Below are 25,809 nucleotides of genomic sequence, written 5' to 3'. Positions count from 1 at the left end.
ATTAGGGCTGGGACGGTTCACAAAATGGACGGTTCGGTTCGTATCACGGTTTTGGGGTCACGGTTTTCGGTTCGGTATAAGTTAATTTTAATTAAAAAAAAATGTAACACTCAATAATCTAAACATGCTTCATTTATTTAAAAAAAATTCAAAAGTTTACAGTGTTTACAGCCTTAAATAATGTTTGGCACACAAAGACCGAACTGACTGAAAAATATAGGCTACATTTGTCAAAGTATTAACTGGCAGCATACATCAAACTAACAATACGTACATTATCTGTCTACATTTATTTAGACTAACATTATTAAAATATTGAGTGCAACTGTGGTGGATTACTATCTATGGGTTGGCGCGGGTCCCCACGGACATTTTAGCGTGTGGGACCTTCAGCTTATGAGGAGTTCATAACATCAACACATCAACAAGCAGCACGAAAGCGGCAATAGTCCCGGTTGGAGTTAGTAAAACAGTTGTATGTTAGCCTTCTTGGATGTTGAATAAACGCCTATCATTGTCTTTAAACACCCCGCCTCTCATTTCCTCCTCTGCTAGCTAGTAGCTACGGTAACATTTCGTTGACTGTATTAGCTGGGGCTAGTGCTACCATAGTTAAAACGTGCGTTGTGTTGTACAAACTGCTAACGCTATGGCAAGATGTGTGTAGGCCTATGTAATGTTAATGGCTATGTTTTTAAAGTCGTAATGAAGATTGATTTATATTGTGCTTGCCATTTTTACACAAACTGACTAGCACCTGGCTGCAGTGCTGCTGCCTGCAGCCAGTGCTCGCCTCTCCCGGCTCCGCCAATTTTTTATTTTTTTTTAATTTGCGTGTCATCTGAACCGTACGATACACAGACACCCCGAACCGTGGGGGTCGTACCGTACGGTACACAGTTCGGATGCGTACCGTCCCACCCCTAGTATGTATCTTGGTTTTATAGTTTAATAACAGTGTAGTCCAGAGTCATCTAAGTTATAGACTTAAACCACTTTGTTTCAAGCACCAGTTAGTCAACAGTTTCTGGAGCAGAAGTGGTTATCGTGGCTATGTTAAGGTCAGTTTGTCTCAGGTTATGACAGATTTAAGTGTCACCTTATGGATAAAATATTACATCACACTATGGGAAATTTCATATACCAGTCTCTGTAACAATATAGTATGTTTTCTGTAAATTGGATGAAACATTAGTCTACAAAATAACCACATAATCCATGACTACTTTTGAATAATCCTGAGTTTAAACTAAATACAAATTAAAGGCATTTTCTTCTTTTTAGTATAAATATATATGCGCCGATCGTCAAAACCGATCGATGACACGGAAAACATGATCCAATTCTCTGCAGAGTTCTCACTCGCTCTTCTCTCCACAGAGCTGCTTGCAGCGTACGGCTCCACCTTCTCCTCCAGCCCTTCCCGCACCCATGTAAATAGAGGCTGCCTCCGGCAACAGTCTGCTCTAGTAGTGCATGCGACGTGAGCTAACGTTGGCTACCTACCGAGCCGTTGGCTACCTAACGTTACTGTTTAAACTAAATGACCCAGTGACTGCATGAGGCATTGTTAACGGTATCTAGCCAGCTAGCTACTGATAGCTCCTGATATCAACAAATGCTCCAGCAAGTCTAAGCCTACGCTCTGCATCTTCTGGCCGCCTCAGACCTACTCCTATCCAAGCTCCGGGAGGGTCATCAAAGAGAAGTCGCCTATTCTCAGTCCTTGCCCCACAATGGTGGAATGAACTACCCACCCCAGTTAGGACAGCCGAAACACGTCCAATCTTTCGCCGTCGACTAAAGACGCACTTCTTCAACCATTATCTGAATTAAAAAAAAAAAAAAAAAAAAAAAATCTAACCCTAACTAACCATACTGTCATGCACTTGTCCTAATAAACTAACCTACACTGTAGCACTCAACACTTTGATGAACATTGTTACTCAGCTGATAGAGTTGTGCTCTTCCTGATGGCTTGTCGTACAGAACTTGTAAGTCGCTTTGGATAAAAGCGTCAGCTAAATGACTAAATGTAAATGTAAATGTAGTAGTGCATGATAGCTCACGTTAGCTCAGTTTTTTTTTTTTTGTATTTTTTCTTTTATTATTTTTTAAACATAACATAAAATTAGACATACAAGCATTAACAGTAAACATCCAATGAAATCACCATTTAAATAAGTGTAGTATACGAGATATACACCTAATACTTGCTATCTAATACCCTACATACATATGCTCTCGCTTGCCCAGCCCCCCCGGACCCCCACTTGGATAATCCATCCATTATCATTCGTTCCTAACCAGGCACTACAATTCATATGCTAGCTTTTATTCTCTCCACCACTTCTAACCAGATTGCAATTTTGGCTTCACTGACACCTAAAATTCTTGCTGTAGATATTTCTAGATAGATCACATCGAGATATGTAAGAACCCATACCTTCCGACACATTTTTTCCGGTTGAAACCATCGTGATGCTATCAGCTTTTTAGCCACTGTGAGACCAGATAAAACTAATCTCTTTAGCTATATAGGGGCTCCATACTGAAAAACATCATTCAACAGCAATACAGAGGGGTGTACAGGTATGTTCAGAAATAAGAAATTTGATAATTGCTGGGCCACTTCTTTCCAGAATATCTTAACTGGTGGGCAATCCCAATACATGTGCATAAATGTACCCTCATCCCCATTTGTACATAAGGAACATCTGGAGTCTTGTTTAAGTCCCATTCTGTTCAATCTTATAGGAGTCAAGTATGTCCTATGAATATAATTAAGATTAATTTGTTGATGGTCCGGGTTAAGTGACGCAATTCGAACGTTTGCCCAGACTTCTTGCCAATCAAAGTTTATTTCCAAGTCTGGTATATCCCTCCTCCAGACTGAGTCTAGGGGGAGGATTCCATACGAGGACGTTAGTAAGTGATGATAAAAATCTGATACGAAACCTCTCGATGTCTCTCTTTCATAGAAGAATGTGATATCTGTGGTGTTCAATTGGTATCCTTAATGGGACTCCATGAGCCTTCAAACAAACCAATAACTGGGCGTAAAAATAATATGTGGAACTGGTGAGATTAAATTTTTTATGTATGTCTTTAGCTACAAAAACCCTGTTTGTTGAAAACATCTCCTAATGTGTGTATGCCCTGCTTTTCCCATTTAGGGTATCTTATAGGTCGATTTCCAATCAAGAGTGCATTGTTATTGAATAGGGGAGTATGACTGCCATTTGTGTCACCTCACAGCGCTTTGTGCCAGATCTCTACATTTCAATTTTTCAGATTATTCCAGATTGCTAAAGTACAGAATCTAAGCTTTCAAATGATGTGTCATATGTTGAAATCTGAGAATGTTTTGAACTCGATGTGCTCAATTATAACTTCTAAAACTGGCTGTGTTCTAGAATACTTAAGAGGTGAAAAGGCTTCTCAAAGGAAGGCCACTTTTCACACTTCAGACAGTTTCAACTGGGCGTCAACAAAACCCCCTCCAGCAACGCCCCTCACCTGAATAACATTAACATAATTAAGTGCTGCCATCAGAGTTCTCTCTCCTCAGGACCCCTGTCTCTCCAGGACCCCCTATCTGGACTGTATAGGACTGTGAAGCTATGTACCCCCCCCCCCATGCTGCTTTGACACCAGAATTTCCCCAAGGGGATTAATAAAAGATCATCTTATCTTAGTAGGTAACATCACAATAAAAAATAAACAATTTTAAGAAGATAAAATAAAAGTCAATGTCTACAGAGTGTATGGATGCAGGGTCCATGTCCCCCCACCTGATATGCTAAGAGTTAAAAAAGAAGAAGAGAGTATTTGATGAAGAAACTGTACATTGTATGAGGTGGGGGGTAGTTACACATACACACATCAAGCTGCAAGCAGAATTATTGTTAAATCTATGTCACAACGAGAAAAAGCAACAAAGTCCTCACTCAGTGGCATGGGCCTAATGTTATGTAGCTCTGCAAGCTGCTTACACACACACTTACCTGATATGCTAAGAGTTAAAAAAGAAGAAGAGAGTATTTGATGAAGAAACTGTACATTGTATGAGGTGGGGTGGGGGGTAGTTACACATACACACATCAAGCTGCAAGCAGAATTATTGTTAAATCTATGTCACAACGAGAAAAAGCAACAAAGTCCTCACTCAGTGGCATGGGCCATTCTCTGATGCATAAATAATAAAATAATGTATGATTGAAGTGATGGATGTCAGTGTCACAGTTACACATACACACAGTCATCATATCCCTTCTAGTTACACATACACACGGTCCTCATGTCCCTCCTAGTTACACATGCGCGCAGTCCTCATGTCCCTCCTAGTTGCACATACACAACACACATCTTGGACTAGCTGGACTCAGTGTCTAAGAGAGGTGATGAGCATCTTGGGCTAGCTGGACTCGGTGGCTGGGAGGTGATGAGCATCTTGAACTAGCTGGACTCAGTGTCTAAGAGAGGTGATGAGCATCTTAAACTATCTGGACTCAGTGGTTAAGAGGTGATGCAGCATCTTAAACTAGCTGGACTCAGTGGTTAAGAGGTGATGCAGCATCTTAAACTAGCTGGACTCAGTGGTTAAGAGGTGATGCAGCATCTTAAACTAGCTGGACTCAGTGGTTAAGAGGTGATGCAGCATCTTAAACTAGCTGGACTCAGTGGCTAAGAGGTGATGCAGCATCTTAAACTACACACACACACACAGTGCTCATATCCCTCCTAGTTACACACACACAGTTCTCATATCCCTCCTAGTTACACACACACAGTTCTCATATCCCTCCTAGCCACCACAACCTAATGTTATGTAGCTCTGCAAGCTGCTTACACACACACTTACCTGATATGCTAAGTAGGGATGCCCCGATCACGTTTTTTGCCACCGATACCGATCACCGATCGTCGTGAGCCATATCGGCCGATACAGATCCGATACCGATCGTTTTTGATTAAAAAGAAATTAAAAATTTTATATAAAAAGTTTTTTTTTTTTTTTTTTATAAAATATATATATTATATAATTAGACTTGTACTTGTATTATCTGCAAGACATCGCCACCACGCAACAAGTCAAAATGCTCGCTATCTGCAAACAGCTCCACTGTCTGTGTGTACTCTAGTAGCCTCCAGCTCCAAAAAGGATTCTCCGGCGCTGCAGCGGGACCCTATTGGTAACGTTATGCTTTGGTCATTTCACATTCAGCAAGCCCTCAGCTCGAATACGCATTAAATCAATGTTATTAGACATTGATATCAAGAGCTATCTGTAGCTACTGCTAGCCGGCTAGATGACGTTAAGACAGAACTTTAGTTCAATGGGACATTTCGTTTTGAACAGTAAACTAACGTCAGCTAACGCAAGCTAACGCAAGCTACCGGAGGTATGAACATGGACTACTAGATTTTCTGGATCATTTGTTGATATCAGGAGCTATCGGTAGCTAGCCGGCTAAATACCGTTAGACAATGCCTACTAAACGTGAATAGTTGACTGGGTAATTTTGTTTAAACAGTAACGATAGCTAGGTAGCTAACGTTAGCGCAGGTCGAATGCACTACAGACTCGAGCAGAGGAGCCGCACCGTCCTCTTTGTTTACAAACTCTACACGGGGGCGGGCGGGGCTAGGGAGGAGGAGCAGTTTGCAGGTCCTGTGCGTCTGAGACAAGCAAGTGAGATATCCACTTGATCAGTTTCCGCGATCGGCGAATATGACTCATTATCGGAATTCCCCGATCGCATATTTATACTGATTATCGGCCGATAACGATCGGTGGCCGATCGATCGGGGCATCCCTAATGCTAAGAGTTAAAAAAGAAGAAGAGAGTATTTGATGAAGAAACTGTACATTGTATGAGGTGGGGTGGGGGGTAGTTACACATACACACATCAAGCTGCAAGCAGAATTATTGTTAAATCTATGTCACAACGAGAAAAAGCAACAAAGTCCTCACTCAGTGGCATGGGCCATTCTCTGATGCATAAATAATAAAATAATGTATGATTGAAGTGATGGATGTCAGTGTCACAGTTACACATACACAGTCCTCATATCCCTTCTAGTTACACATACACACGGTCCTCATGTCCCTCCTAGTTACACATACGCACGGTCCTCATGTCATGAGGTGATGAGAATCTTAAACTATCTGGACTCAGTGGTTAAGAGGTGATGCAGCATCTTAAACTAGCTGGACTCAGTGGCTAAGCGGTGATGCAGCATCTTAAACTACACACACACACACACACACACAGTGCTCATATCCCTCCTAGTTACACACACACACACAGTGCTCATATCCCTCCTAGTTACACACACACACAGTTCTCATATCCCTCCTAGCCACCACAACCTAATGTTATGTAGCTCTCCACCTTGCTATCTGAAACAATAGCTATCAATATAACGTTAGCAACTTTAACTTACATGGCTGTGTGGCTAGCTAGCTAGCTAACGCTAACGTTAATGTCTGGAAGGTTCTGCTATGACATCACTACTATGACAACACAACGTTCCAGAATGTACTAGCCTGTACACTAACCGGTTTTACTGTGACATCACACTGAAGCTTAACTTGAATTTCACTATGATTGCCATGACATGCTCTCTTAGACACTGAGTCCAGCTGGTTTAAGATGCTCATCACCTCTTGGCCACTGAGTACTGCTACATCAGTGTCTAAGAGAGGTGATGAGCTGTCAGTCGATGGGTCTTTGTATAGTCGACGGGTCTTTGTATAATCTTTAATCATATCAATAAATCCTTTTCCTAACCCCATCCTTTCTAATACTGCCCATAAATAAGACCATTCCAACCTATCAAAGGCTTTCATCGCATCCAGGGACAGCATCGCTATAGGTGTGGTGTCATCCTTGCTGGCATCAAGCACATGTAGTAACAGTCTTATATTATCCGTGATCAAGCGGCCTCTTATGAAGTCAGTCTGATCAGGATGAACTAAAGACGTCATATGCTTTTGAAGTCTGATGGCTAATACCTTGGAATACAGCTCGATATCGGTTCCGAGGAGGCTTAAGCGTAGAGCCATATGAAATCCGCGATCACGGAATCGCGGACGGAATCGCGGAATTGAGCTATAAAAATGTTATTACCTGTAAAACGTGGAATATTGCAGAATTTGCCATAATTTGGACTGCAATTCCGTTTTCGGGATAACGGTGGAGCGTTTGGTGCAAAGCAAACATGACCGGGACGCTAAAGCGCGTTACACCGCGCGCGTCACTTCCACACTGCTTCACAACAACACAGCAATGTCCAAGCGTGTAGCTGCTTCGGTATTAACAGCATCTAAAAAGCTACGAAATACCACACTAAACCCTAAATTCAGAGCAGAGCAGTATCCGAATGATTTTTATGCCTCCGGCGATAAGTTGTTTTGTAAATATTGTCAACATACTGTGGATTGGACCCGCAAAAATACGTGCGATGATCATTTAGTCTAGAAAAGTCATGTCAAAAACAAGGGGAAACACTGTGCTTCCCAAAACACACCAGCACTTCAAACAACAATTACAGCAAGTACCTCGTCAGCAGATTCAAGACGAGAGTTTGTGCAGGACTTTGTAGCTGTTTGCGCCGAGTCTGACATCCCTTTAGCAAAGCTAAAGAAACTGCGACCATTTCTAGTTAAGCACTGCAAGCAGGGAGGAGCGCTGCCTGAAAACGAAACAGCCCTTCGTCAAATCCATCTGCCCCGTGTGTTTGACCAACATATAACTGCTGTTTGAGAAAATCCGTGGGAAGAAGTTGTCGGTGGTTGTTGATGAGACGACCGATACCAGGGACTGCAGTGTTCTAAACATTGTCATTGGTGAGTTACTTAGCAGCCTATTAACATGTCGTTTAAATTATTTTTTTTTTTTTTTACATGCTGCAGTGTGCATTGTCAGCTTGCAAAGTGTGATGACGATGATCTCTGCTGGTGATCACAATAGACTACAGCTAGAGATGGCGAGGCTAATCACTGACACTATTGTGATGAAATAGCTATGTACAGTAGGCCTACATTTAGGACTATAGATGGAAATTATAGCTCCTTGCTAAATCTGGTGCACCAGTCTTTGTTTTATGCAAATGATTGTCAGTGCACACTGTCCTTTATAAACAAAATAAACTAAAGGTGCATAAATTATGCATTACTGTATTTCATCACAATAGAATATAATATATAGCTAGGCTACTGACATTGTGATAATGTCAGTAGCTGTATCTATTGTTTAAACTTGAAATGTCAGTAGCTGTATCTATTGTTTAAACTTGAAATGTGTATTTTTATTTTGTGTGTAGTAGTAGTTTATTCAGTCATCATCGCACACAATGCAATATACACCATCATTTAACAATATTTGATTTTACAGTGACTGAAAAAGGTACAGACTGAAGCATAATGCTTATATATGCCTGTCCTATATTCTTAACATAAATTAAAAAAATTAAGACATGTGCATTTTTATTTTGTCACAATATTATTTGGCTTAAATATAATAATTTTTTGCTTGTGTTATCTTTCATTGCAGGTGTTGAAAACCAGTACTATCTGGTAAATGTCATTTTCATGGATCGATGCAACCACTCAACAGTTGCCCAAGCCATCATACGCTCCCTCCAGAGCAATAATCTGGACTTGAATGATGTCTGGGCAGTGGTCACAGATAATGCCGCCTACTGTCTGAAGGCATACAGGGAGATTCTAAAAGGAGTGATGCCCAACAGTGTCCATGTAAATGCAGCTGTCGCCTCTAGAGGGCGCATGTTTATTTTTATATTTCATTTTATCTCTTGTGACGTATCACGTCCTGTCTCACGCTCTCACTTGCCGTAGTTTGAGCAGATCTGGCAGAACGTGTCCAAACTTGTCGGAGAAGACAGTGCAGCAGATTTATGCACTTTATTTGTCAAAGCAAAAAGGACTAAAGTAATATAGCCATGAAGATAACCTCCTCCCATTGAGCTGCAAGCAGGCCAAAGTGGTTCGTAAAGCTTATTCACACTTTTCGTTTTGTTTTTTGTAATTCTATTGACTGAATTGTATGAGTATTGACTGTTATTATTTCCTGCATTTGTAGTTCTACGGTGGTGATGAACGTGTATTCAAGAATATGCATCAATAAACAGCCATCTGTAATTAAAGAACTCTGAGTCCTCGTCGTGCATCAATGGGCGGCACAGTAGAACACTGGACTGTGGAGTTGAAGACTCCAAATGAGAAGTGAATCACGTCGGGTAGAGGATTGTCTGCAGTTGAAGATGTATCGTCGTGTCTGGGGAACCTTTCTGCCATGGAAGGAGCTGCAGCAGTGCGCACACGGCCAAACAAGCGAGCTCGTGGAAGAAGACGTCTCGAGGTTGGCGCGGGTACAGAACACTGCCGTTGAACTTTTCCATGTATCAGTGGGATTTCGCAGCATCCATCTTAAAGAAGCAGCAGACTTTCCCCTACATTGAAGTTGAACTGCATAGGCAAACAAGCAAGCTCGTGGAAAAAGACAGCTCGAGGCTGGCGCGGGTACAGGACTCTGCCGCTGAACCTTTCCACGTATCAGTAAGATTCACAGCATCCATCTTAAAGAAGCAGTAGACGTTTTCCCTACGTTGAAATTGAACTGCATAGGCAATGCCATTCACCAAGTTGACTGACTACACGTCTCAGGTATTGACTTTTCAGAGAGAAGTATTGTTGTAGGCTACAATTGCATTGCAAGTGCGCACATTCTTGAGACTGTATATAAGGTTGTTTACAGTTTAATATTTTTGGCCATTTAAGAATAGGTTGATATTCATTAATGAAGTCTAGCTTTATATGGTTAATTTAGAAAAGGCCATTCATAAAGGGTATATTCGAACTTAATACTTGCATTTTCATAATAGCCTACTAGGCTTACATTTTCATTTCGTTTTTTGAATTTCATATTAGCCTATACTTTCCCAGTATAGTAAGCTACTATAATATAAACCTAGGCCTATGGTTTATTTGTTATTTTTCGTGATTTGTATTTCACTTTGAAGAAAGGTGTAGATTTGAATTAGCCTACAATGTCCAACTAAATTAAGCATTTTATTTTTGAATACTTAAGACATTTGTTGACACTTTATTATTAGGCTTACACTTTTCTTAGACTGAATTCATATTAGCCTACCCCTCTATTTACAGATCATAGTTCTTATTCCATAGATATGGTTCATAAATATTTAATGAATACATAATTGATTTATTTACTACACAGTAAACATGTCACAAAGGGGTGAAATAGAGCAGACTGAATCTCAGATTGAGACAGACAAGCTAGACGATAGTGAGCCAGTGATGGATCTAAAGGTGAACTTCAAAATGGCATATGAGAGGTGGAAGCACTACATAAATAAACTGAAAAGATCCTTCAAGTATAAGGACTAGAGCTGCCGCGATTACCGCATTACCGCGGTATCGCTGTTACATCACGGCCACCGCAGAGTAGGCTGAATACCGCGTCACCGCTGTTTTTTATAATAATAATAATAAATTACCCTCCTCTCGTTGGGCTTGCGGCTCTGCAGATATACCCTACTTCTCTATCGAGGTTCCAAGCGACCCTATTGGGTACCAGAAAAGTCACGTGAAACATTGCAGACCACTGATTGGTCAGAAGAGAGACGTGTCACACGTTTTTTACGTCCTGAATGTCAGATCATCACAACACGGCTAATAACGTTAGCTTTAACTCTCCGCCGGAGTGGACTACCATCGCTCTTCAGGAGTACTAAACGAGACATAATGATTTTACTGTCTGCAACGAATGTTATAATAAAAGCCCTTCGTTCTATACACTTGTCTGATTGAAAACTTTATTAACAGACCGCAGAATGGGACAACTCAGCACGCTCTGAGCAAAGAAAGGAACTGAGATATGAATAGAGTATTGCTTGCCTTGCTATCGTCCGGTAAATACGCTCAGTGATGTTATTGAACGTATAACTATATAATGTTAATGCCACAAAATGAATGCCTTTATTATAAAGTAGTAACTTTATAGTAATAATAATAAGAAAGGGTCGGGGGGGGGTAACCAGCCCTGCCCGCGACACCGAGTGAACTGCGCACGACCAGAGGGTAAACTTCGAATCCGTGTTTCACTTTCAATAACTAATGCGTGCTTGCCGAATCCCAAACAATATTCATGCTGCAAAGTCATCCTCTAAAGATAGACATTTAGACTAGAGGCAGGCTATATGCTATAAAGAGTAGACTACTACTAAAAAAAAATGCATTCAAACTTTTATTTTTTGTGTGCGTGCGGTAATACCGCAGCGGTAGGAAATATTTTGCAAATTTGTGCGGTAAGGAAAACAGCAATACCGCGGCAGCTCTAATAAGGACGACTCTGACCTAATTGAGACCATGGCCAAAATAAATTCAGCCCAAAGTGAGATTGACGGTATTTATCTAGAAATGAGAGACACTTTACATCCCGATCAGCCAGACTCAGAAACCTGTAGAAGGAATGATACATGCCAATCGCTCACCAGGACTGCTAATACAAAGGCTCAGCAGTTCATCAACAACAAGAGGAGAACCAGGACTGCTAATAAAAGGTCTCAGCAGTACCACAACAACGGTGGTTCTGAAATCTCAGTGTCACACAACGCAAGACAAGCTGCAGCGGAAGTAGCCGCAGCTACAGAGGTACTAAAATTAATGAGAGAGCGCCATGAGCAAGAAGAAGAAATCCAAAGACTGGAGCAGGAAGATGAAAGGCGGTCGGCTGAAAACGACGCAGAGAACGCCAAGATCCACGCAGAGAACGCCAAGATCCAGGCAGAGAAAATATTCATCATGGAAAGTGCTGATAGAAGAAAAAAGCTGAATGAGAAAAAGAGAGAAGTGGAACGGTTAGAGGAACTCAAGAAACTCAATGCAGTTAAGGCAAAGCTAAAGGTTTACACTGAAAGCGTTCATAATGTTGATGAAGAAGATCATCTGTGGTTACCTCTTCTACACTATCCTTCAGCACATTCGCTAGCTCTCACCCCACAAGAAGAACTGCGTCCTCTTGCGCCTCCAGTGTTCCAACAAGGAGAGAGCCCGTCTCAACAAGGAGAGAGCCCTTCTCAACAAGGAGAGAGCCCTTCTCAACAAGGAGAGAGCCCGTCTCAACAAGGAGAGAGCCCTTCTCAACAAGGAGAGAGCCCGTCTCAACAAGGAGAGAGCCCTTCTCAACAAGGAGAGAGCCCTTCTCAACAAGGAGAGAGCCCTTCTCAACAAGGAGAGAGCCCGTCTCAACAAGGAGAGAGCCCGTCTCAACAAGGAGAGAGCCCTTCTCAACAAGGAGAGAGCCCTTCTCAACAAGGAGAGAGTGAGCGAGAGGAACAGGAAGAGCCTGTCATTCTGACTGGACAAGAGCCATGCACTGCCACAGCAAACGGTGTGAAGAATGAAGATGAGAATCAACAAGGAGAGAGCCCTTCTCAACAAGGAGAGAGCCCGCCTCAACAAGGAGAGAGCCCGTCTCAACAAGGAGAGAGCCCTTCTCAACAAGGAGAGAGCCCGTCTCAACAAGGAGAGAGCCCGTCTCAACAAGGAGAGAGCCCTTCTCAACAAGGAGAGAGCCCGTCTCAACAAGGAGAGAGCCCCTCTCAACAAGGAGAGAGCCCGTCTCAACAAGGAGAGAGCCCGTCTCAACAAGGAGAGAGACCTTCTCAACAAGGAGAGAACCCTTCTCAACAAGGAGAGAGCCCTTCTCAACAAGGAGAGAGACCTGGAGAGAGACCTCATCGACAAAGAGAGAGACATTCTCATCAACAAGGAGAGAAAACAAAACCAGGAGAGTTTGTGAAAGAAGACTTCTATCTTCAGAAAAGATGGAAGAGAGTTCAGTTCCTGTCAAATGAGTTCCGGACTAGGTGGAGAAAGGAGTACCTGCTTAATCTGCAACACAGAAGAAAATGGACCAAGGACAGGAGAAATACCAGCAAGATGAGAACTTGCCAAGAAATCAGTGGAAGTTAGCTGCTGACAATAGGGTCAGAAGAGTTAACCAGTTAGTCAGTGACACAACACTAGACAACAAAGGCGCACGCACATCTCAGCCACATTATTTAGAGAGAGAGCCATACACAAAACGGTACTATTACAGGAAGCAGAGTAAAGGCTCTTTGAAACCTTTTTTTTGTTTTTGTGTATTTGGTTTGTTTAAAGTGTTCCCAATGCTTAAAGGGTTCCTGATGTTTTAAATGGTTATGTTGAAAATCACATGGTATGTGATTGGTGAGAGTGTAAATGCAGCTGTCGCCTCTAGAGGGCGCATGTTTATTTTTATATTTCATTTTATCTCTTGTGACGTATCACGTCCTGTCTCACGCTCTCACTTGCCGTAGTTTGAGCAGATCTGGCAGAACGTGTCCAAACTTGTCGGAGAAGACAGTGCAGCAGATTTATGCACTTTATTTGTCAAAGCAAAAAGGACTAAAGTAATATAGCCATGAAGATAACCCCCTCCCATTGAGCTGCAAGCAGGCCAAAGTGGTTCGTAAAGCTTATTCACACTTTTCGTTTTGTTTTTTGTAATTCTATTGACTGAATTGTATGAGTATTGACTGTTATTATTTCCTGCATTTGTAGTTCTACGGTGGTGATGAACGTGTATTCAAGAATATGCATCAATAAACAGCCATCTGTAATTAAAGAACTCGGAGTCCTCGTCGTGCATCAATGGGCGGCACAGTCCATGTAACGTGCCTCTGCCATGTCATCAATCTGGTGGGTGAGACCTGGCAGCACTACAGATACTTCTCTGATGCTGCATCACTTGTGGCAGCGATGAGATCCGTCTTCTGCAGGAAGCCTGCTAGAAAGAGAAGATGGGTGAGCTTCCTCATCAACAAGGAGTTTGTGCACACCAAGGCTCCTCCTGAATCAGTGGGCTCCAGATGGAATAGCTGGTTTGAGGCAGTGCAGTACCACGCAGAGCATCTTCATCTGTACAGAGAATTTTTATTGGAAGAAAATTAATCAGCCCAAGCGGTCACAAACATCCTCAGCCTGCTAGAAACAGAGGAAAAGATGCAGGCCCTCACTGTGAAGCTAACCTTCATCGCAGAAGGCTGCTCCAAACTGATGACAGCTCTGACTATCCTAGAAGGAACCCATCGTACCACAGCAGTGTGTGCATACTAGGGCTGCAACTAATGACTAATTTGGTAGTCGACTAATCTGCCGATTATTTTTTCGATTAGTCGACTAATCGAAAACCAATGTTAAAAAAAAAAAAAAAACGTTTTTTTTTTTTTACCTATCTTTGTGAAAGTGGCTTCTCAGCTCTGGTCCAGCTGAAGACAGAGCAGAGGAACAGATTGGACATTGAGCATGACCTCAGAGTTGCTTGTCTACCATCACCCCAGACTTTGAGACTCTTGTCAGGACCAAACAACAACATCATAACATGATGATCCCATAGCAAATTAAAATAATGACTCATGAAACATTTGAATTTGGATCTTTAAGCCACTTTAAATGAAAATGTATTTGAAGAACAATACAGCAATCACTCATAACCAGATAAATAAATTAAATAATACAAATTAAAGTGGAAGTGTACTTTAAATAACTTTTGTTTGCTGTGTGTGAGAGGAGTCCGTGTGTGTGTGTATGTGTGTGTGTGTCTTACTCTGATCGCTGTGTGAGTGAGAGGAGTGTGTGTACTGTGTAATTTGTGTGTGTGTCTTACTCTGATCGCTGCGTGAGTGAGAGGTGTGTACTGTGTAATTTGTGTATGTGTGTGTGTCTTACTCTGATCGCTGTGTGTGAGTGAGAGGAGTGTGAATGTGTGTGTGTCTTACTCTGATCGCTGTGTGTGAGTGAGGAGTGTGTATGTGTGTGTCTTACTCTGATCGCTGTGTGTGAGTGAGAGGAGTGCGTGTGTAATGTATTGTGTGTCTAGTCTGATCATCATCTCCTGCAGGGGAACAATGTTTTCAATGTCCAAAATTTGCTATGGGATCATCATGTTATGATGTTGTCTGGAACCCTGAGAAGCCACTCTCACAAAGATAGGTAGTGCAAAAAAAATTTAAAAAAATAATTAATGACTAATCGACGCAACAATTTCTCGTCGACGATTTTTTATAATCAACGTCGTCGATTATGTCGACTAATCGTTGCAGCCCTACTGCATACAACATCATGGAGGACCTGGGCTCTTACCTAGTGAATGGAACAGCAAAAACATGTGGGTTTGGTGCCAAGACAGATGAGCTGCTGAGAAAGACGGGTGCACGAGAGAGGAAGCAGGTTCTTGACGATCTCCATGATGCCTTCCACTTGGCCTTCACAAAGTTCTCCAAGCACTGGGACACGCACCCAGCCAGAGAGATCTACAAGCTGATAAGGGTGTTTGATCCAAGGCAGGCACCAGCCATGGAGAAGCGGATGGAAGCCTACACAAGACTGATACCCATGGCAGACCCATCACCAGAGCTCAGTGAGCAATGGATTGCCTACCAGCACTCCAGGGAGCCCATGGCAGCTGATGTCACGCTTGCTGATTACTGGAGGGGCATGAGTGTGATATTCCCAAAAGTTGCAGAAGTGGCAATGTCCTACATCTACTTCCCAGTCAGCTCAGTTGACTGTGAGGAGTTTTAGCAACCAGACTCTCCTTACAGACGAGCGAGAGGCGCTCACCGAGCTCAACACACAGAGGCTGACCATCATGTACAAGACTCTCCTTACAGACGAGCGAGAGGCGCTCACCGAGCTCAACACACAGAGGCTGACCATCATGTACAAGACTCTCCTTACAGACCAGCGAGAGGCGCTCACCGAGCTCAACACACAGAGGCTGACCATCATGTACAAGACTCTCCTTACAGACCAGCGAGAGGCGCTCACCGAGCTCAACACACAGAGGCTAACCATCAAGTACAAGACTCTCCTTACAGACCAGCGAGAGGCGCTCACCGAGCTCAACACACAGAGGCTGACCATCATGTACAAGACTCTCCTTACAGACCAGCGAGAGGCGCTCACCGAGCTCAACACACAGAGGCTAACCATCAAGTACAAGACTCTCCTTACAGACGAGCGAGAGGCGCTCACCGAGCTCAACACACAGAGGCTGACCATCAAGTACAAGACTCTCCTTACAGACGAGCGAGAGGCGCTCACCGAGCTCAACACACAGAGGCTGACCATCATGTACAAGACTCTCCTTACAGACCAGTGAGAGGCGCTCACCAAGCTCAACACACAGAGGCTGACCATCATGTACAAGACTCTCCTTACAGACGAGTGAGAGGCGCTCACCGAGCTCAACACACAGAGGCTGACCATCAGGTACTTCAATGGAGATGTCTCTGATAGATGGAAGACTTAAACAGACAGGAGCTAATAAGGAGTAGTACTAGTCATACTACTACAGGGAAACAGAAACACCTTTTATTGTTTTAGTTTAAAGTTTTCAACTAAATTCAGGTTACTAAGTAGCCCAGGTTGTTGCATATTTTCTGATGCATTCTTTTTCATTTATAATGAAAAGCATACTGTAACAGTTTACAGTTATTGTATTGAATGTTTTGTTTACAGCTATTTTTCTTTTTTACTTGAAGCACAGAGATGTTTTAGTTTAAAGTTTTCAACTAAATTCAGGTTACCAAGTAGCCCAGGTTGTTGCATATTTTCTGATGCATTCTTTTTCATTTATAATGAAAAGCATACTGTAACAGTTTACAGTTATTGTGTTTACAGTTATTGTATTGAGTGTTTTGTTTACAGTTATTTCTCTTTTTTACTTGAAGCACAGAGAGAAAAGTTTGCTTAAAATGTGTTAACTCAGAAGCCAGAAGCCACGGGAATGTTTTGTTTACAGTTTTTTCTTTACTTGAAGCTTATAAGCACTTTACAATTGAACTGCAGCACTTAAACATTAAAAAATACTTATATCTTATTGAATTGTGGACATTTATTCATTCCCACTCATTAGATACAATTTCTGATGGTAAAATGAGCGTAAAAAGCAAAATACAGAATTCTGAAATATTCAAACGGAAAAAACGGAATTTGGGAAAAAATAAAATGGAATTTGGAAAATAATAAAACGGATTTCATATGGCTCTACTTAAGCGTCTGTAACTACCGCAATCGGTGGGGTCTTTGTCTTTTTTAAGGAGGACTGTTATGAGTGCAATATTGTCGTTCTTATGGAAGTTCCCCTCCTTGATTGAATATAAAATCATATTAAGTAATAGGGGTCCAATTACATCCCAACATGAGAGGTACATTTCTGGTGGGATACCGTCCCTTCCAGGAGCCCTACCACTTTGCATTTCAGATATGGCCTCCCTAAGTTCATCTAGTGTGATGGATGTTTCTAACTGGTTTGTGTCATCCTCTGATAGTTTAGGAAGGTTAATTTGATTAAAGGGGTTATGCACTGCTATTCCTAGCACTATTTGGGCAACTTTACACAATTCCTGTTAGTCTATTGAAGACATTTGTAATTTTTTTTCCCAAAAAATTCATTGTTTTATATTTCTAATAGAGTACTCGAAACCATCATTTTTCAGCCTCGAGAAATCAGGCTGTTATGGCCCCGCCCATAAGCACTTTGAGTGACAGTCAGACCACAGGCTGCACTGGTAGAGGGAGGGAGGGAGGGGGGGGAAGAGAGAGAGAGTTCAGTTCAGTTCAGAGTTTTTATTTGGTTTAGAACCATGAAAGTAATGCTGTTGTCTTGTGCTACGTATTTGAACTTCAGATTGTTGTTTAAAAATGGCATTAATCTCTTTTTTTAACACATTAATTTGAGATTCCAATCGAACCGAGTAGTTGTATTGTAAAGAGGAAAATAAAGTAGAGTAAAGTGTTTCCAGCTCTGCCAGTTTTGAACAACGATTCTTGCGTATTGGAGGAAAAGTTCCCGGTAAAATCCTTGATAAATCCCTTTACCGACATCCATAATATTCTGGGGTCCTGTACAGATTTCGCATTCTCCAGTAGGAATACATCAAGAGCTTCTTTGAATTGTGTAATGAATTCCTTGTTTTTCAGCAATATCGAGTTAAATCGCCATCTTGGGGCTCGGGATGACAGTATACCAAATTATCCTTTTAGGAGTAAATAACAGTGATCTGATAGTGCATTGGGTACCATTTCCACGTCATAGTTATCAAATAGTCTAGGGGATGCAAAAACATAATCTATTCTGGAAAATGTGCTATGTCTTGCAGATCGACAAGAGTACTTCTTGTCAGGTTGAGTGATCGCCATAGGTCATTTACACCTGTATTCTTAGACCAATCCTTTAACGCATTAGATGCATTTTTCTAGTCATTGGAAAAGGTGGGATAAGATTTATCCTTCCCGGGATCCCAAATGGCATTAAAATCCGCGCCAATTATAAATGAGTATTCAGGAAGGTCTAACATTGTTCTAGTAAGTGTAGCATAGAAGTTAGCCTCGTACAGATTTGGGGCATATGCCGCTACCAACGCTATTTTCCTGTTCCTGTATACAATTTTAGCTATGGTTATCCGACCATCTGTATCAGACCATACTTCCTGCAATTCAATATTCAACTTCAGTTTCACAACTATAGCAACTCCACGGGATCTCGTTCCAAAGGAAGAGTGACTAATGTTATGATATATGTTGTCCGCTAGCGTTGCGTTGTCTTCCACTAAAAGGTGCGTTTCGCTTAGAAGAGCCACATCAACCTGTTTGTTTTTCATCAGTGTGAGCACGCTTTTGCGTTTATGTTGATTATTTATTCCCCCAGTATTCCAGATCATTATATTCAAACTAGCCATAATCTATACATGTTGTTGTGTACTTGTTAGTAATGCGTCTGGAGTACGAATTCACAATGGATATACATCCAACTATTGAGGTCCCGTTGAGAGCCGAGCTTAAAAACATACATGTATACAAATAAACCCCTAAACCCCCCTCCCACAGGGAGCCGTACAAGGCTGTATTCCTTAGACACAACCTTCGCGTATAACTCCCTCCCTTACACCACCGGTTAGCCCAGAGTGAGCCTTTTATCCTTAACTTTCCTATAATAATTGCCATAGGATCTAAAACTTTAATTCTAATTTAATAGAATGTCACTCGTGGCCTAGACACCCTCCCTTTAATGTAATAAAAATAAAATGAAAAATGTGAAATATGCCTCAATTAGCATATACATTTGAACCTTCTACTAACATGTATATGTTGGAACCTTACAGAAAACAGAGAGAAAGAAAAAATAAAATAAAAATAGAAATCCCTAAATTTAGGGAGCAATTGCTTTAAATTTTTAAATAACTTCGCCAAGCTTACACCTTTAGATGAAAGTGAGGTTTTTAAATCCTTGTATGCAGTTCGTACACCGACAAGTGTGGGCATTAAGCAGTTATGAGGGTTTATTGATCTTCCATAACTGGTTCATGTGCAGGTACATACCAAATGTTATTGCTCCCAGGCCTTCATTGTAAAAGTCCGGTGCATTCTAGAAAGTTAGCCACCGATCATGACTTGTATAAAACTAATGTTATATTCCAGAGTATTCTTCCCACCAAAGAGCCATGCCATTCCAGTGTATTCCAGTATATTCCAACATGACACAGAGCGATCGAAAAAAGAATCCAGAATGTTCCAGAATGTCAACGTCAGATCATTGCCTGCACAAAAACCATAAATCTATAAATACAGTGTCTAGCGTTTCGTATTAAACTATTTGTACCTCAATTTTGTCAACAAGCTTGTTTGATGCCGTTTTTGAAGTCCGAGCCATGGCAAAGTTATCCAAATAAAAAAAAGATGAATAAGCTTGTCATCCGAGACGGGCCGGTGATGCGCCCAGCCCGTACTCTTCGGCATCTTCAGGCGAGCGTATCCCGATCCTTTTTCCATTTTCCCCCACAATGGAAAGAAACGCTGGATAGCGTAGGCTGGGTTGGAGATTTTCTTATAGAGCTTCTGCATCACATCCTTGTAACGGGCTCGTCGGTTTATAGCCTCCCTGCACAAATCTTCGTAGAACGACACTGGTTTATCTTTGTATTTCAGTTTTCCCCATTGCTTACGTGCCTCCCTGATGATCGCGTCTCTCACTTCAGTTTTACACAGAGTAGCAATAATCACTCTTACTTTGTTGCCGCTGGGGTCTCGGGTGCCGATTCTGTTACAATGATCCACCATCGGTATTGTAGGGAGGATTTCTTTGCCTAGAATTTCAGCTAACACTGATGGAAATGAGTCGTCTGTGCATTTGACTGATTCATCCAGTCCCACTATACGGATATTAAATCTACGAGAGTGACGTTCGAATTCGAGCAACCTCTCCATTGATTTCTTGTCGTTGTCATGTATCTTCTGCCAAAGCTCTTTGTCCACCTGTTGCATCTCCCCCGCTAGCTCCATGATTTCTTCATGAAAAGCCTTCTTGCTCTCCTCGACCACGGTGTTTTCAACTGCAGTAATACGCTCGGTTTGTTTTGCAGCCGCTGTTTTAACCTCTTCGAATTTAGCATCGATATATATCTTAAAAGCATCAGCCTTGACGTCAGCTTTATCCATCAGGTCCTTTATCAGATTAGTCAGAGACTCGAAATCGGGTGGTGTATTCTCCATGTCTGTTTCGGGTGAGGTTGCAGGAGCGTTGGGAGCGGTGGTATTGTCGGATATTTCCTTTTCAATATCCACTGCTATCTCCCTCAAGGAGCGAGTTGCCGCCGGGACCGTTATATTGTCCACTGCTATCTCCCTCACGGAGCGAGTCATCGCCGGGACCGTTATTGTAACTGAGGGGTACAATTCCCTGACTGTATTGTTAGATATGGTATTTAATACCACTACCTCTTGTACTTTAACTTCTGGCCATCCAGTACATGATATAAGTATGATGAACACTTTCCCACCTGATGAAACGAATCCACACAAATGTACAAATCGAAGGTTTAATATAGCAAAAGGTATATACAACGTTCACTTGTTTACACTTATGATTTGAAATATGCACTTGTATGGCAAACGAGTATTCGTAGGTAAATCAACATTGAATGTCCAATCTCTGGTTACGCAGGGAGTAAGTATACAACCTGGATATTTAGGAAACTATAGCGATGGTACTTAAATGATTATAGCTGGATACACTAAGGGGGGGGGGGGGTCCCGCTGGTTGTAAGACAGTAGGAGGGGGGGGTTAGAGAAGCCGCTGGCGGTATCCCATCTGGCCGACGGTTTCTTGGGAGAATTCAAAGTCTTGAACACGGTGCCCACAGAACCTCGGTCCGCAGACGAATACAGCTGGACCCTCTGGTGGACGGTAGCTGCCGGTCCACAACGGAGAGACGTGAGGCGACCTCACTGGTGTAGAGCGCCGTCTCACCTGGAGTCCTCTCCGGGGGGTAGTTCCAACACTCCGCAGTGTTGGCCTTTATCCATGGAATAATCAAAGCACCCAAAGCATAATCCAAGCCGTGGAAGGCTCGCCGTCGTCCGGGTAGAGTAATCCAATATACAGGTCCAGTCGCCCTGGCCCGGAGCTCCTCGGATGCAAGCACCACTAGGGGGTCTGCCCAGCCTGGTTAAGCGTCCAGATAACGTCAGGAACGATGGGGGTACTGATAACTTTAGAACTCTAATCGAACGATGCACCATACATAAATAGACTATTATTAGCTTAATAGAATACGTCCAACTCGACGGTATAGTGCCAAACTATGACTATTCAACTATTAATCTACACGATATCTCAATGCCTATTCTGGGGCCAAGTAGGCCTTACTACACCACACGTGCGTCGTGGAGAGGCTTCGCGTCTGTCACTCTGTTGGAGGGTAAAGAACTGGACTAAAAGAAAGTTCTACTTTACTTGCGCCATATATATATGCGCTATGAACAAATAGTACCATTCGTATTTCGCCCGACATATTCCTGCGCGGAACCGGGGCTTGCCACGACATGTTGGGCGGCACGATTGAACTTGGACCTAGGGGTATGGCAACCTGGCGCCAGGTTCTCGTCCAATGGTAGAATGAAACTATTATGGGCTGTTTAGTAGACTAAAGGGATATTCAGTGCATATTGTACAAGGAATATACAGGGGATATCAAACGATATACAAATACAATTAAATATATATATACAAATAAATATATATATTCGGTTTAATCTGATCCTTCACAACAGTTATATTGTCCACTGCTATCTCCCTCACGGAGCGAGTCGCCGCCGGGACCGTTATATTGTCCACTGCTATCTCCCTCACGGAGCGAGTCATCGCCGGGACCGCTATATTGTCCACTGCTATCTCCCTCACGGAGCGAGTCACCGCCGAGACCGATATATTGTCCACTGCTATCTCCCTCACGGAGCGAGTCACCGCCGGGACCGTTATATTGTCCACTGCTAGCTCCCTCACGGAGCGAGTCACCGCCGAGACCGTTATATTGTCCACTGCTATCTCCCTCACGGAGCGAGTCATCGCCGGGACTGCTATATTGTCCACTGCTATCTCCCTCGCGGAGCGAGTCACCGCCGGGACCGCTATATTGTCCACTGCTATCTCCCTCGCGGAGCGAGTCACCGCCGGGACTGTTATATTGTCCACTGCTATCTCCCTCACGGAGCGAGTCATCGCCGGGACCGTTATATTGTCCACTGCTATCTCCCTTACGGAGCGAGTCGCCGCCGGGACCGTTATATTGTCCACTGCTATCTCCCTCACGGAGCGAGTCATCGCCGGGACCGTTATATTGTCCACTGCTATCTCCCTCGTGGAGCGAGTCACCGCCGAGACCGTTATATTGTCCACTGCTATCTCCCTCACGGAGCGAGTCACCGCCGAGACCGTTATATTGTCCACTGCTATCTCCCTCGTGGAGCGAGTCACCGCCGAGACCGTTATATTGTCCACTGCTATCTCCCTCGCGGAGCGAGTCATCGCCGGGACCGTTATATTGTCCACTGCTATCTCCCTCGTGGAGCGAGTCACCGCCGAGACCGTTATATTGTCCACTGCCATCTCCCTCACGGAGCGAGTCACCGCCGAGACCGTTATATTGTCTACTCCGTGTCTCTTTCCAGGTTCTTTCTCTTTCTTTGGTCCCATGTTGAATCTTTCTTTCTGTTGATATAGTTAGTAGAAGGTCTTATTTAATATATACGATGAGGTTTAAACACATTAGTGTTGTACAAAGAGGGTTTTGAAGCTAAATTAACGTTAACGACAAACGTGACCGCTACATCTCGTTCTCAAACCGGAAGTCACGTTAGCTCACTGTTCAAAACGAAACGTCCCATTAAACTAAATAGTTCACTGAGGCGTTGTCTTAACGTTATCTAGCAGTAGCTACAGATAGCTCCTGATATCAATGTCTTATAACACTGATTCGATGCGTATTCGAGCTGAGGGCATGTTGAATGTGATCAATAGGGTCCAGCTGCAGCTCCGGAGAATCCTGGCCGTAGCTGGAGGCTATTCGAGTACACACAGACAGTGGAGCTGTTTGCAGATAGCGAGCATTTTGACTTGTTGCGTGGTGGCGATGTCTCGCAGATAATACAACTACAAGTATGATTATATAATATATATATTTTATATAAAATTTTTTTATTTTATTTAATTTTTTTAATCAAAAACGATCGATATCGGATTGGTATCTGCGGCAAAAAACGTGATCGGGGCATCCCTACTGAATACCTCTTCACCTACGACTGAACTCCTGTACACGGCACCAACACTAGGGCTGCAACTAATCATTATTTTGTTATCGATTCATCTAAACTATAAATTTACCAGAAAAACAACAATTGATTCTATTTGCTATTTAATATTTTAAAATGTTTTACTAGTATCCTTATGCCGGCCCAGCTGGCATTTTCATCCGGCCCGCTGCCTCACCCAGGAGCAATTCAACTGGCCTGTGATGGAAATCAAGCGCACCTCGTGCAAATGTCCCGACTTTAAGCAAACGCTGAGCGTTGTCTGCACCGGCATCGTGTTTTTGTTGAATAAAATCAGTCAGTCAGTCGTCTGTTTTCACTCGACCCAAGTCGTGGTTATTCGTTTTCATCCAATTTTACTTTATCAAGTGGATTATTGTTCATTCATCAGCCTACTAGGGCTGACCTTCGAAGCTTTTTTTGGCAATCGAAGCTTCGGGGCCGAGCTTCGATTTTAATTCGAAGCTTCAAAAAAAAAAAAAAAAAAAATTAATATTTTATTTTTTTTATTTTTTTTATCTTATGTTGTGGGACTTGTACAGCACTTTCGTAAACGTTGTTGTTTTTAAATGTGCTCTATAAATAAAGTGGGTTGGATTAATTAATTAAGTAGCCCCTTTCGTGACTGACGCATCCAACAAGGTTTCACTCGGCTGTGTGATTTAATTCAAGGTGGATCGCTGTTGTCGTTTGAACAACTTCAGATTTCATGGGCACTACCAATCCCCCAAATCAAGAATGTTTAAGATGAATGAAGTAAGATTTTGATTATTTGAAATATGGCCTGTGGCCTATAAACTATGCACAGAATTATGTCAGTCTACAAGGTCCGGATTCTACATGGTCCGGCAATGTAGACCTTGTAGACTCCACTACAGACCAATTATCAGTGAATGTTCATGCATTTTTAAGAAGGGCAACTTCCACAAAAAAACAAAGAACTCACCAAAACATCTCAGTAGCACCTTATCTAAATGTTATATTTCATATATGGAGATTCATATTTATTTATGTATTGCATGCATTTCTACATTTTATTTCCTATTTTGTTTATTCATCCCAGTATCTTTCTTTCTTATGTGTGGAATTCTACAAGGTGCGCGCACACACACACACACACACACACACACCTACACACACACACACACACACACACACTTACATTTAGTCATTTAGCTGACGCTTTTATCCAAAGCGACTTACAAGTTCTGTACGACAAGACAGCAAGAAGGGTACAACTCTATCAGCTGAGTAACAATGTTCATCAAAGTGTTGCGTGTTACAGTGTAGGTTAGTTTATTAGGACAAGTGCATGACAGTAAGGTTAGTCACGGTTAGATTTTTTTTTTTTTTTTTTTCATTTCAGATAATGGTTGAAGAAGTGAGTCTTTAGTCGACGGCGAAAGATTGGACGGGATTCGGCTGTCCTAACTGGGATGGGTAGTTCACACACACACACACACACACAAATCGAAGTAAAAAAAAAAAAAATTTAAAAAATCTTTTTTTGAAAAAAGAATACATTTTTTATTTTATTTTTTAAACTTCGATTTTTTTTTTAATGTTCGAAGCTTGTGCCATCGAATCGAACGTTCGATGCTTCGAAGCATTTAAGACAGCCCTACAGCCTACACTGTAAAAAAAATTGCGTTAAGTGTAAATGCCATAGAAATACAGTAAATTACTTTTGATCAAAATATTAACCACCAGGACCAGTTTAACCTAGAATTGCTAATCAGGTGACCAAAATGTCCCCTTTTGCCCGGACACGTCCACTTTTCACACCCTGTCCGGGGCGTCCGGTGGGGTTTTCTAAATTCATGAAAATGTCCATCACACGCAAACAGAGGAAGCGGACAGATTTGATTCTGCTCACGAAGCCAAAGCGCAAGTGTACATTTACAGATGAACTGCAGAGGGAATTCCCAATGTAACGCCCCGGTCGGGACAAGAAGCGGTGTGCAACGCTTGACCATATGTTTCCGTGTCTAATAAAGGTGCCGGAGATCTCAAAGCTCACATGGACACAGAAAAACATGAACTGGGGTGAGTTTCAGCGTTTTTTTTTACCATGTTCGAT

At 42.3% G+C, this 25,809-nt stretch overlaps 1 protein-coding gene across 1 annotated transcript in view; it reads right to left on the bottom strand.

Annotated features, from left to right (window-relative positions):
- LOC311234490 (uncharacterized protein) overlaps positions 1–25,809 on the bottom strand; it is an 84,648-nt gene that overhangs the window by 3,217 nt on the left and 55,622 nt on the right. The gene's annotated exons all lie outside the window — the stretch shown is intronic.

Source organism: Notolepis coatsorum, assembly GCF_963971535.1.
Source record: "Notolepis coatsorum genome assembly, chromosome: 9".
Classification (NCBI taxonomy): Eukaryota; Metazoa; Chordata; class Actinopteri; order Aulopiformes; family Paralepididae; genus Notolepis; species Notolepis coatsorum.
This window is presented reverse-complemented; position numbering and strand designations above follow the sequence as displayed.